Genomic DNA, 13750 nt, shown 5'->3' with positions numbered 1-13750 from the left:
CTTTTCTTTTCCTTTTTTCTTGTAACTTATTTCAAAAAGTGAAACTTTCATATATTTTAGATTCATTACATGTAAAGTAAAAAATTGTAAAAAAAAAAAAATTGTTTTAATTTTGATGATTAGAGCTCACAGCTCATGAAAGTCAAAAATCAGTATCTCAAAATATTAGAATATTTACATTTGAGTTTCAATTAATGAACATCCCTACAGTATAAATTCCGGGTATCTCTTGTTCTTTGAAACCACAATAATGGGGAAGACTGCTGACTTGGCAATGATCCAGAAGACGAACATTGACGCCCTCCACAAAGAGGGTAAGTCACAGAGGGTCATTACTGAAAGGTGTGGCTGTTTACAGAGTGCTGTATCAAAGCATATTAAATGCAAAGTTGACTGGAAGGAAGAATTTGGGTAGGAAAAGGTACACAAGCAACAGGGATGACTGCAAGCTTGAGAATACTGTCAAGCAAAGCTGATTCAAACACTTGGGAGAGTTTCACAAGGAGTGGACTGAAGCTGGAGTCAGTGCATCAAGAGTCACCACGCTCAGACGTCTTCAGGAAAAGGGCTACCAAGCCACTTCTGAACCAGAGACAACGTCTTACCTGGGCTTTGGAGAAAAAAGAACTGGACTGTTGCTCAGTGGTCCAAAGCCCTCTTTTCAGATGAAAGTAAATTTTGCATTTAATTTGGAAATCAAGGTCCCAGAGTCTGGAGGAAGAGTGGAGAGGCACAGAATCCATATAGCTTGAAGTCCAGTGTGGAGTTTCCACAGTCAATGATGATTTGGGCTGCCATGTCATCTGCTGGTGTTGGTCCACTGTGTTTTCTGAAGTCCACAGTCAACGCAGCCATCTACCAGGAAGTTTTAGAGCACTTCATGCTTCCTTCTGCTGACAAGCTTTATGGAGATGCTGATTTCATTTTCCAGCAGGACTTGGCACCTGCCCACACTGCCAAAGGTACCAAAAGCTGGTTCAATGACCATGGTGTTACTGTGCTTGATTGGCCAGCAAACTCGCCTGACCTGAACCCCATACAGAATCTATGGGGTATTGTCAAGTCAAGTCAAGTCAAGTCACCTTTACTTATATAGCGCTTTTTACAATGCAAATTGTGTCAAAGCACTGCACAGTATCAAAAAAAAAAAAAGGAAAATAAAGTGTCAATAAGTTTGAATAGTGTCTTTGCAATAAGGTCGGCGATATCGCTGGAAATGAAGCGTCCCCAACTAAGCAAGCCAGAGGCGACAGCGGCAAGGAACCAAAACTCCATCGGTGACAGAATAGAGAAAAAAAAAAAAACCTTGGGAGAACCAGGCTCAGTCGGGGGGCAGTTCTCCTCTGGCCAAACAAACCAGCAGTTCAGTTCCAAACTGCAGCAAGTCAGGTTGAATGGGCTCAGCTGGTTCCAGTGGTCTTTCCCGATGGCTGTCTAAGTGGCGGGGTCCTCAATGGGGATCTGTCTCTGGCGTTCATCCAGGTGTTTGGCCTCTGCCTACGATCATGGAGACATACGTCATCTCCCGGCGCTGATCCTCCATCTCAGGTGTTCGGTCATCTCAGATCATTTAAGGGTTGGATCCAGACTGAAGTTCTGTAATTCCTGGCAAACGTAGAGACAAGCAGAGACATGATTAGCGTAGCTGCTGTTCCATCTAAGCAAAAATAAATTGTTCAACCCAAGCTAAAGAATAATAATAATGTACATTTGATCAGATATAACTGCAGTACAAGATTATAAAATGCATTATGTGTATGCTTGGCTAAAGAGATGTGTCTTTAATCTAGATTTAAACAAAGAGAGTGTGTCTGAACCCCGAATGTTATCAGGAAGGCTATTCCAGAGTTTGGGAGCCAAATGTGAAAAAGCTCTACCTCCTTTAGTGGACTTTGCTATCCTAGGTACTACCAAAAGTCCAGAGTTTTGCGACCTTAGAGAGCGGGTTGGATTATAGCGTGGTAGAAGACAAGTTAGATACGCAGGTGCTAAACCATTTAGGGCCTTATAGGCAAGTAATAATAATTTGTAAATGATACGGAACTTAATAGGTAGCCAGTGCAGAGACTGTAAAATTGGAGTAATATGATCATATTTTCTTGATCTGGTAAGAACTCTAGCCGCTGCATTTTGGACTATCATTGTCAAGAGGAAGATAAGAGACACCAGACCCAACAATGCAGATGACCTGAAGGCCGCTATCAAAGCAACCTGGGCTTCCATTACACCGGAGCAGTGCCACAGGCTGATTGCCTCCATGCCACGCCGCATTGATGCAGTAACTCATGCAAAAGGAGGCCCAACCAAGTATTGAGTGCATAGAAATTAACATACTTTTCAGAAGCCTGACATTTCTGTTTAATATATCATTTTTTTATTGGTCTTATGTAATATTCTAATTTTCTGAGACACAGAATTTTGGGTTTTCATTATCTGTAAGCCATAATCATCAAAATTTCAAGAAAGAAAGGCTTGAAATATTTCACTCTATGTGTAATGAATCTATATAATATATGGGTTTCACTTTCTGAAATGAGTGACAAAAAATATTGACCTTTTTCATGATATTCCAATTTTTTTAGATGTACCTGTACTAGTATTTCTCACAATGTCACAGCACCCTCTATAGGTCTTAAAGGTATTTGCATCACTGAAATATTTTAATAATTTAATTTTGTAAGTATTTTTCACACAATAAATAAAATGATTTAATCATTTAAAACAACTGAATATTTCTTAAACCCCCCATTGGCCAAGAATGATAAATATTATAATTTACAATTATAGATGACAGATAGATGACAGTATTGTTTTTTTTTATTTGAGTTTGGACCTATAGTTTGTCAGGATGCTATGGAAGCCCGTTTCCGCCAATGAATAAAAAATAAAACAAGGTAATTGCGACTTTTTATCTCACAATTCTGACTTTTTATCTCACAATTCTGACTTTTTTTCTCGCAATTCTGAGATATATATTCAGAATAGCTCGCAATTCTGAGACCTATAGAGGTGGCAGTCGTGGCCTAATGGATAGAGAGTTGGACTTGTAACCCGAAGGTCGTGGGTTCGAGTCTCAGGTCCGGCAGGGCTTGTAGGTGGTTGGAGTGAATAACCAACACTTTCTCCACCCACAATACCACGACTGAGGTGAGACCCTTGAGTCAACTGCTCCCCGGGCGCTGCATTGATGGCTGCCCGCTGCTCCAGGTGTACCTGGATGGGTTAAATGCAGAGAACGTCCCTAATGGTTAGCGAGTTGGACTTGTAATCCAAAGGTTGCGGGTTCGATTCTCCGGCCGGCAGGGATTGTAGGTGGGGGGAGTGAATGTCCAGCGCTCTCTCCACCCTCAATACCACGACTGAGGTGCCCTTGAGCAAGGCACCGAACCCCCAACTGCTCCCCGGGCGCTGCAGCATAAAATGGCTGCCCACTGCTCCGGGTGTGTGTTCACGGTGTGTGTGTGTTCACTGCTGTGTGTGTGCACGTTGGATGGGTTAAATGCAGAGCACGAATTCTGAGTATGGGTCACCATACTTGGCTGAATGTCACTTCACTTATATAAACTGGCAATTCTGACTTTTTTTTCTCAGAATTCTGAGATATAAACTCGCAATTCTGACTTTTTTTCTCAGAATTCTGAGATATAAACTCGCAATTCTTTGATATAAAATCGCAATTCTGACTTTATAACTCGTAATTCTGACTTTATATCTCGCAATTCTGACTTTATAACTCGTAATTCTGACTTTATATCTCGCAATTCTGACTTTATAACTCGCAATTCTGACTTTATATCTCGCAATTCTGACTTTATCCCGCAATTCTGACTTTATAACTCGCAATTCTGACTTTATCCCGCAATTCTGAGAAAAAAAGTCAGAATTGTGTGATAAAAAGTCGCAATAAGCATTTTTTATTATTATTCATTGGCACAGAATCCATATTGCTTGAAGTCCAGTGTGAAGTTTCCACAGTCAATGATGATTTGGGCTGCCATGTCATCTGCTGGTGTTGGTCCACTGTGTTTTCTGAAGCCCACAGTCAACGCAGCCATCTACCAGGAAATTTTAGAGCACTTAATAATAATAATAATTCATTACATTTATATAGCGCTTTTCTGCTTTTCTAAGCACTCAAAGCGCTCTACATTGTGAGGGGTGGTGTCTCCTCGTCCACCACCAGTGTGCAGCATCCACCTGGATGATGCGACGGCAGCCATAGTGCGCCAGAACGCCCACCACACACCAGCTTACTGGTGGAGAGGAGACAGAGTGATGAAGCCAATCAGTGTAAGGGGATGATTAGGAGGCCACGATGGTCAGAGACCAATGGGGGAATTTGGCCAGGATGCCGAGGTCCCACCTCTACTCTTTTCGAAAGACATCCTGGGATTTTTAATGACCACAGAGAGTCAGGACCTCGGTTTAACGTCTCATCCGAAAGACGGTGCTTTTTTGACAGTATAGTGTCCCCGTCACTATACTGGGGCGTTAGGACCCACACAGACCGCAGGGTGAGCACCCCCTGCTGGCCTCACTAACACCTCTTCCAACAGCAACCTAGTTTTCCCAGGAGGTCTCCCATCCAGGTACTGACCAGGCTCAACCCTGCTTAGCTTCAGTGGGCAACCAGTCTTGACCACTTCATGCTTCCTTCTGCTGATAAGCTTTATGGAGATGCTGATTTCATTTTCCAGCAGGACTTGGCATCTGCCCACACTGCCAAAGGTACCAAAAGCTGGTTCAATGACCATGGTGTTACTGTGCTTGATTGGCCAGCAAACTCGCCTGACCTGAACCCCATACAGAATCTATGGGGTATTGTCAAGAGGAGGATGAGAGACACCAGACCCAACAATGCAGATGACCTGAAGGCCGCTATCAAAGCAACCTGGGCTTTTACTTCCGGTTCAGCTGTAACTCTTCAGCAGGGAACAGCTGACAGTTCAGGACTGTCATCTGCAGAACAGAGGTGTGGGAGGTGATGACAGAAGAAACAGACACAGAAATACCAGGTAAACTCCACCTTTATAGTGATCTGTCTGTCTGTCTGTCTGTCTGTCTCTCTGTCTGTCTCTCTGTCTGTCTCTCTGTCTGTCTGTCTGTCTGTCTCTCTGTCTGTCTCTCTGTCTGTCTGTCTGTCTGTCTCTCTGTCTGTCTGTCTGTCTGTCTAGTTATTTGTCTATCTATGTAGGTATGTGTATTTTACAAGCACCTGCCTGTAAGACTCACAGTATGTGACACCATAATCATGTCTTTGAGCTCTGGAGCATTACCCACACAGGCTATTCTGGGAAGCTGGAAGCTTTCTAAGGATTTAAACAGACCATCTTGCTGAGTGTGTGTGGAGGTTTGCTCTTTGCTCCATGTGAACAACTGTTACTGAGGGGATATGTTGTACTGAACTTCTCTATGTTTCCTTATTGCAGAAACAGGTGCTGTATTAACCTTTGGAAAGAGTAAAATAGCGAACAATGTACCCAGCAGGTTATGGATAAAGAATAATACCTGTGCACATCTCATGTGGACAGTCACACTCTGCCTTTGTAACAGGTTGTAATCTCTCTACATTTACCTTGTAATTTTGTAACTGTAGCTATATTTTGTAATAAAAGTCTCTTTAATTATCTCTTTTCAGGGCAGGGCCGTTTGTTTGTGTTTGGAACTAATAACAGAGATCAGCTTGGTCTTCAAATCAAAGGACCGGTGAATAAACCAACCTGTATTAAAGGTGAGACACAGGCGTGCATGTGTGCTGTTTTATAAAGATCACACTAGGTTTTCTTATTCACCTTTTATTTGTCTATACAGTTCTTAAAGGGGAGAGAGCTTAGTTTGTTGCTTGCGGGACTGATCACACACTCGTAAGCACTTGTATGTAAAGCTTTTTATTCAGAGGCAAACTGGAGTACAAAACTTTTGTAACATTATAAATGGCTTTACTGTCACTTTTAATCAATTTACTGAGTTCTTGCTGAATAAATGTATTAATTTCTAAAATAAAAAAAGTCTTTCTGACCCCTATCTTTTGAATAATAGCAGTTTACCACAGAATTGTGAGTAAGATGAAAAAGTTAAGTGAATATATCTGTAGGCTTTCCTCAGCACAATTTTTGCAGCTGGAGGAAACAGTGATGGACAGCTGGGATTGGGCCACTGTAATGACAGCATTTCTTTCCAGCGGCTCCGTCCCTTTTGTGAATATGCTCCAATAAAATTGCTCTCTGCAGGCTCCAATAAAATTACACCTCTGCAGCACTTACAGGTAACAATGATATGTAACTGATTATTTTCTATACTAGATATAACTATTGTAAATACAAATGTATTGATAATCGATATGGATTGAAATAATAAATCTGTAAATTTTTAGAGAATGGCAGGCTGTTTCTGTGGGGTGATAACTCTGTTGGTCAGCATGGTTTGGGGAATGACAGTCATACCTTATTGCCAAAAGAGCTGAAACTGGGACAGTCCATTCGGTGGGTCTCATGTGGATATAGACATTCAGCTGTGGTCACAGGTGAGCACTTGTCAATCAACACTATTCACAAACGTGAACATGAAAACCATGCTGTTATTCATTTTTGAGGAAGTACTTTAGCACCTGGCTAAATAAATTTGGTGTGTTTCAGATAATGGGGATGTTTTCTCTTTCGGGGAGAGCGCAGACGGACGACTGGGTCTTTCTGCTCATCAGCTGGCCAACCACAGTCACCCTCAGCGAGTTGAATCTCTGCACGGGGTTCTGCAGGTGGCATGTGGAGGCAAGCACACACTAGCCCTTACAGGTGATGGAAATATACACAACAGTGTCCTACAAACGTTTGGACACTTCAGCTGCATGAATTTCAATCCATTAAATACATTTTATTATCCACTAGATAACAAAATATCAAACCAAGTAGCATTTAAAACTGAAATCAAAACCTTGATATGTTGTTATCTAATGCAGTGACAAATGCAAATAAGTTTCCAAATACTTCTTGAGGTCACTGAATGCACACCATTTGATATTATTTACAATTGCTTTCATTGTTTGTTTTGATGTTAAATATGTTTTTAACTCTCTTTCCTGTAGAGGGGGAGTTATATTCTTTTGGCCGTGGGGAGTTTGGGCAGTTGGCGTTGGGGACACTTATGTTTTTAGCAGACACGCCTGTTGCTGTTGGCCACTTCAGGAAAGGCAGGGTCACTCATGTCACATGTGGTGAAAACCACAGCACACTAATAAAAGGTAAAATATACACACTGTTAAATAAGAGCTGTCAGAGGATTTCAAATAATTAACTGTGATTATCAGTTAATTTTTTTTTGTTGTTGAAGTGATTAACCTATTGTTATACATTTTAAAATGTGGTGCATTCAGTTTTTAATAAGTGGTATGTCGTAAGTGTAAGTGGTATGCAAATAAATCAAGCATAGTGCTATTTCCGGCAGGTCACGTGAGTCAAGCTTGCATCGACTGACTCTCAACTGATCCACAATGCCTATCATGATATTCCTATATAAGGTCAGTATTATTCACCAGCTTTATCACTTTCTCAGGAGCAAATTACCCTTCTCCCCAGCTCCTCCTTTCGTCACCTTTCCTCCTTTTGTAGTCATTTCATACACATTCCATTATTTTAGTACACATTTAACAGTTCCAAAAAAATTAACATATAGTTTATATAGGTTATATATACATTTATGGATTTTATAATTATATAGTAATTAAATGCATGCATTCTCTGTTTTGCTTAAGACGGTGGTCTTCTCTACACATTTGGAGATGGCCGTCATGGGAAGTTGGGCCTTCACCAATCAGTTCAGTCCAACTGTATGCCAGAGGTTCTTTGATTACTCTGTCATGACTGTAAGTTCTCTGATACTTCCTTATCATGTTCATGCTTTCCTATGTATGTTGACCTAAGGAATTATCATTTACATTTACATTACATTATTACATTATAATTATCACATTAAATTTTGTATTTTTGTAGTTACTAAGTGCTGTGCTTATCATATTTGTGCATATGTGCTGTAGGTGGCATGTGGTTCCAGTCACATGCTGGTGTTTGCACGGCCACGGCAACAGGAAAGTGAAGAAGTTTGTTTAGAGGATGAAGATGTTACCTACTCTTACCTGGACAGGTGTTACACCTCAATGTTACAGGGGCAACATTTAGAGCATATTCCAGACCCAGCACCTGCATTAATCTCGCCACAGACCTTTCTCCCCTCATATCTTCCAACATCTCACCGCTGGTGCCTATTAACACGTGCCAGACGAAGACAGAGAGTAAGAAACTGACCACTTGAGTTAAACAAGTTATGTGTTAGACTTCTTGTGTTCTATGTAGGTTCTATCGCCATCTATACACTGCAAAAGGGAGACTTATAAGGGCATTTCTTTAGCTTTGGGCATGTAACAGGTTGATTATTACTAAAATTAACAGATCTCTTTCTCTTTGTTATATGAGGGTCACGTTAAAAATGGCTTGGAAACTTTCTATGCCATACATGAATATATTTTATTATTTTATCCTTTCACTGACCCAGATATTCAATCTTAAAATAAGAAAAATCCATCATAAAAATAAATTATTATAAAATTATATTATTGTAAAAGATCATTTTTAGAAGTTTGATCATCTAAACAAAGAGTGAAATAACATAATTTAATATTGTATTGTGTGAAAATGATGTGTGTGTGTGTGTGTGTGTGTGTATATATATATACTGTATATATATTAAAAAAGTTAGCATTTATAATAAATAGATGTAAAGTTGAAAATAAAGTTATTTTCATAAAGTTTACCAAGGAGCATGATGAAATGAGTCATGTGAAGTGAGTGAAGTGAAGTGACATTCAGCCAAGTATGGTGACCCATACTCGGAATTCGTACTCTGCATTTAACCCATCCAACGTGCACACACACAGCAGTGAACACACACACACCATGAACACACACCTGGAGCAGTGGGCAGCCATTTTATGCTGCAGCGCCCGGGGAGCAGTTGGGGGTTCGGTGCCTTGCTCAAGGGCACCTCAGTCGTGGTATTGAGGGTGGAGAGAGCGCTGGACATTCACTCCCCCACCTACAATTCCTGCCGGCCGGGGACTCGAACCCGCAACCTTTGGATTACAAGTCCGACTCTCTAACCATTAGGCCACGACTTCCCCATGATGTGTAATGAAAACAACGAAACATCAAGGTAAATACAGAACACTTTTATGTGTCATTTCAAATCAAGCTGTGTAATTAAATTATTAAATTATTTGTGCAAAATTATTAAAATATTATATAATTGGGTGCGACATTCTGAATAGGAAATTAACTAATGAGAGTGTGAAAATATGTTGTGTGTGTGTGTGTGTGTGTGTTTCAGGAGAGCTCATCTGCACAGTTTGGTCCAGAATTTTGCAATCTTCCTCCTCCTACAACTGGCTTTACTGCACTAGCCCTGACAGGCAACATCTTACAACCCAGATCTCCAACAGACACTCCTTAACGCTTCAAAATTGAAGCCTTTGTGGAATCGGCTTCTGCCTCAATCACACTGCCTGCCAGGACAACGCCACATAAATATTTTCTTATTTCAGATTGTCTTCAGATAGAATTTCAGCTAAGGAAAAAGAGGGAAGCAGTGAAACATGCAGTCCAAGGGACAACATTTCAAAAGCAGACAAATATAGTAAAGTTCAACATGCAGATTCCAGAGGTCATGAGGGCACTGCTCTTGCTAAGATGGAGAAGACCAAATCAAGTCCAATTGAAATTCAAAAGACTTTCTCCAGAAGTTCTTCAGTTCAGGAGGTTGAACAAGTTAGAGAAACGCCCACAAAAGTTCAAGAGGTGAAATCTCCCAAAATCAAAGAGATGGGTATTCCAGTAGGAGCTACAAAGAGGGTTAAGTCACCAGTCAAGGTTCAAAATGTGCCCTCAGGCACCATAGAGGTTAGAAAAGTTGAATCAACACCTCAGGCAGATCCTCAAAGAGACATCAAGCCATCCCTTAGAAATACTCAAGAGGTCAGATCAACACTGATCAACACACAAGAACAGGGAAACTCAACACCAGTCAAGATTCCAGCTAAAATGCAAAGCACAGATGTTGACACAGAAGAAAGCCCAAGTGAACATACACCAAAGAAAGCAAAAAAGAAGAGATCAGATCTGGAAAGAGCCCCAATGTCAGAAACAGCATCCAAAACACCCAGTCCTCTATCAGTTTTTATACCCACACGAATATCTAAAGCAAAAAAAGGAAAAGTTGTGGAGACTAAGAACGCAAACTTCCAACTTAAACATGCAATGCCAGCACAAGAAAAAATTGAAATCAAAAGGGAAAATTATAGTAAAACACCTCAGAACTCTGATATATCATTCCCCCCAATAAAGAACCAAAAATCAAGAGGAACTGCAGAAAAAAGCCAATCAGCTTCCAACTTGCAGTCCGATCAAAAAAATAGTAAATCGCCCACTGATAAAATGCTTACTGAACAGAAACATGAATTTCCATCTATTACAAGCTTAGCTCCAGAAAGAGGTCACTAATTTTCCAGTTTATGGTCCAATAACCGATCAGCAACCAATAAATCTTCTGCCACCAAAGAAACTGAATCATCATCTGGTAAATTATTAACTCCATCAAGTTCATCACCACAATACAAGCAGTCACCACTAAAATAAAATAAATTTGCCAGAAAAACTGTTGAACCTGAAGAGCCAGACAGAAAGCCACAGGCTGAGCAGAACATTATGGGTGGTGTAGTTTCATCACTACCACCCATGGCTATAGCAAGTGCTGCACCACTACTGATAAAAGCAGCTGAAGTTCTTTCTGAAACCCTACCAGAACCAAGTATTGAGATGTCCTCACATCCATCAGTGTCCAAGGAAACAACAGAAAGCAATATCCTGCTAGAACAGGAAGTGGAACAGGACAGCACAGTTCAGGATGTATCAGCAATTGAGGAAATGGATGACAGCATAATCAAACAGCAGAGTGCACAAATGAACAAAATGAGCTAGTTTCAAAAGAAAACTAAATGTGGGTGAGTGGTGATGGAAAAATAGAGGAAGATGAACATGTGAAGGATAGTGAGACAGAAAAAGGAAGAGGGAGGTGAAGAAAAGAGTTTCGCTGAGGAAGAAGATGAACTTGAGGGAGTTGGGCAGGAGGAGGAGAACAGTGCTGTTGAAGATGAAGAAGAAAGAGAGGGCGAGAATTATGAAGATAGAGGAGAGAGTGCTCAACAGGGAGAGGAGGAAAGTGAGGAAGAGGAGGCAGAAGAAGAGGGAAGTGAGGCAGCTGGAGAGGAAGAGGATGACAGCAATAGCGGACAGAGCAGCAAAAGTGAGGGAGAGATGACTAAAGGAGAAGAAAGTGGAGATGAGACTGAAAGAGAAGAAGGGAAGCAGAGTGCGGGACAAGAGAAAGAGGAGAATGAGGAAGGAGAAACTGATCAAAAGGAGGAAGAATATGAAGAGAGTGGTGGTAAAGACAAGGAAGAGGAGAGGGAGAGCGAGGTGGAAGACGAGGAGAAACCAGATGCAGAAGAGGAGCAGGAAGGAGAGAGCAGTAATGAGGAGAAAACAGATGAGCAATCTGAAAGCGACAATGATAAAAAGAATGAGAGATCAGATGAAGAGGACAGAGAGAGTGAAGAAAAGGATGAGAGTGAGGAAGAGGAGGAAGAGCATGAGACAGATGAAGGAGAGGGAGAACAGGAAGAAAAGGGGGAAGAAGAGAGCGAGGAAGATGGGGTCACAAACAAGAGTGAAAAAGAGGAGAGTGTGAGAGAAAAAGTAAAACGACAGAATGAGGTGGAAGCTGAAGATGAGGAAAAAATGTCAGAGACAGATGGAGATGAAGACAGAGAAAAACAAGAAGGGAAAGAACTGATTGAGGAAGAGGGCAGAGAAAAAAAGGGGAAATGGATACAGGCCAAGAGAAGTTTAGAGAAGAAGAGAATCTTGACATTTTAGAGACACAGGAAACTGAGAGAGGAGATGAAGATGATGAGACAGACAAACTGAATGAAATGGAGGAAGAAAATAATGAGGAAGAAAGCGGACATGACGAAGAAGCAGAAGAGGAAGAAATAGACCAGAAGGAAGAAAATAAAACAGCAGAGAGAAGTCAGAGGAAAAAGAGAGAAACTAATGAGGAAGAAGAGGAGGGAGTTGAATAAGTAGTAGAAGAAAAGGAGGAAGAAACAGAGCAGAAAAATAAGAATATAAAAACAAAGAAAAACAGAAGAAAACAGAGAGAAGCTAGTGAGGAGGAAGAAGAACAAGAAGAAGAGAGTGAGGAAGAGGATGAAGAAACTGAGCAGGAAGAAAATAATATAAAAACAGAGAAAAACAGGAGGAAACAGAGAGAATCTAGTGAAGAGGAAGAAGATCAGGAAGAAGAGACTGAGGTACAGGAGGAGGAGGAAATAGAGCAGAAAGAAAAGAATATAAAAATAGAAACTAGTGAAGAGGAAGAAGAACAGAGTGAAGGTGATGAAGAGGAAGAGGAGGAGGAAGAAGCAGATCATAAAGAAAATAATAGTAAAAAAGATAAACATGGAAGCAATGAGGAAGAAGAACAGGAAGTAGAGGGTGAGGAAGAAGAGGAAGAAAAGACCAAATTACCAAAGCAGAGAGCCGAGAAAAATGAGAGGAAACCGAGAGAAACCAGTGAAGAGGAAGACTAACAGGAAGAAGAGACTGAGGAAGAGGAGGAGGAAGGGGAGGAGGAAGAAGAGGAAGAAAAGACCAAAGTACCAAAGCAGAGAGCCAAACCAGATATGTTACCACCGCGCAGACAGACAAATGCACAGAGAGACAGACAGAAGACCAGACAAAGACATCAACAGAATGTTAAAGGGAAGAAGAAAACAGATAGTGGTGCTCAGGACCCTCAATTCTGGAACAATGTCCTACCACAGTATCTAAACCTTAAATGAACCCAAAGTGTGCAGTGCACTACAAACACAGAGACCACACTGAACATCTGCCTATATATGGAGAGTTCACGGGCCTTGACATTTTAAAAGTGTTGTGGATTCTTGAATGTCAAGTGCCTTCACTGAAATTATTCCAATCATATTATATTTTGTCATAGTGTTTATATGAATGTTAATTTTCAAGCGCAAATGCGTGAAGTATTTATTTCTGTGTACACAAAGTAAAATAAACCACTGCTTTGGTGAAAATTTTTTATGTTACTGTTCTCTTGACATTCCTTTTCCAAGACCTGGTCTGTCATTAACAGCATACCAGACTGTAAATGATTACTGCAATTTAAAGTGCAAGAGAACAGAGTCACGCACCTGCATATTATGATTTAACATAAAGTTAAAACGATTTTGCTCTCAAGAGCTGTCGCTTATGAAAAGAAAAATGAGTTGGTTTCTTTAGTGAAGAAATTATGAATTACAATGTTCTCTCACTCTGAATTTTGAGGTATTTAGCTGTAAGGCTTGTACATGAATTAAACCTACTACACACTACCATAATCTCAAATTCTAAAGAAATCCTGTTGGAATTTCTGTCATAATTTGAACCAAAAAACTCCTACAAGAAGAATTCTGAATTGATCTCCAATAATGAATCATGAATAATAAAAAGGCAATTTAGCTGTGACTTAAGTGTCTCACTTTTAGCCTACTTTTTGGTGTCGCTGTAATGAACACTTATAACAGTGCCATACACAGTTTATCCATGTACAGCTAAATCTCCACGCGCCGCTCTGTGCGCGCGCTCGCGCT

Source organism: Barbus barbus (genome assembly GCF_936440315.1).
Source record: "Barbus barbus genome assembly, chromosome: 11".
Taxonomy (NCBI): Eukaryota; Metazoa; Chordata; class Actinopteri; order Cypriniformes; family Cyprinidae; genus Barbus; species Barbus barbus.
Note: the sequence above shows the minus strand (reverse complement) of the source record.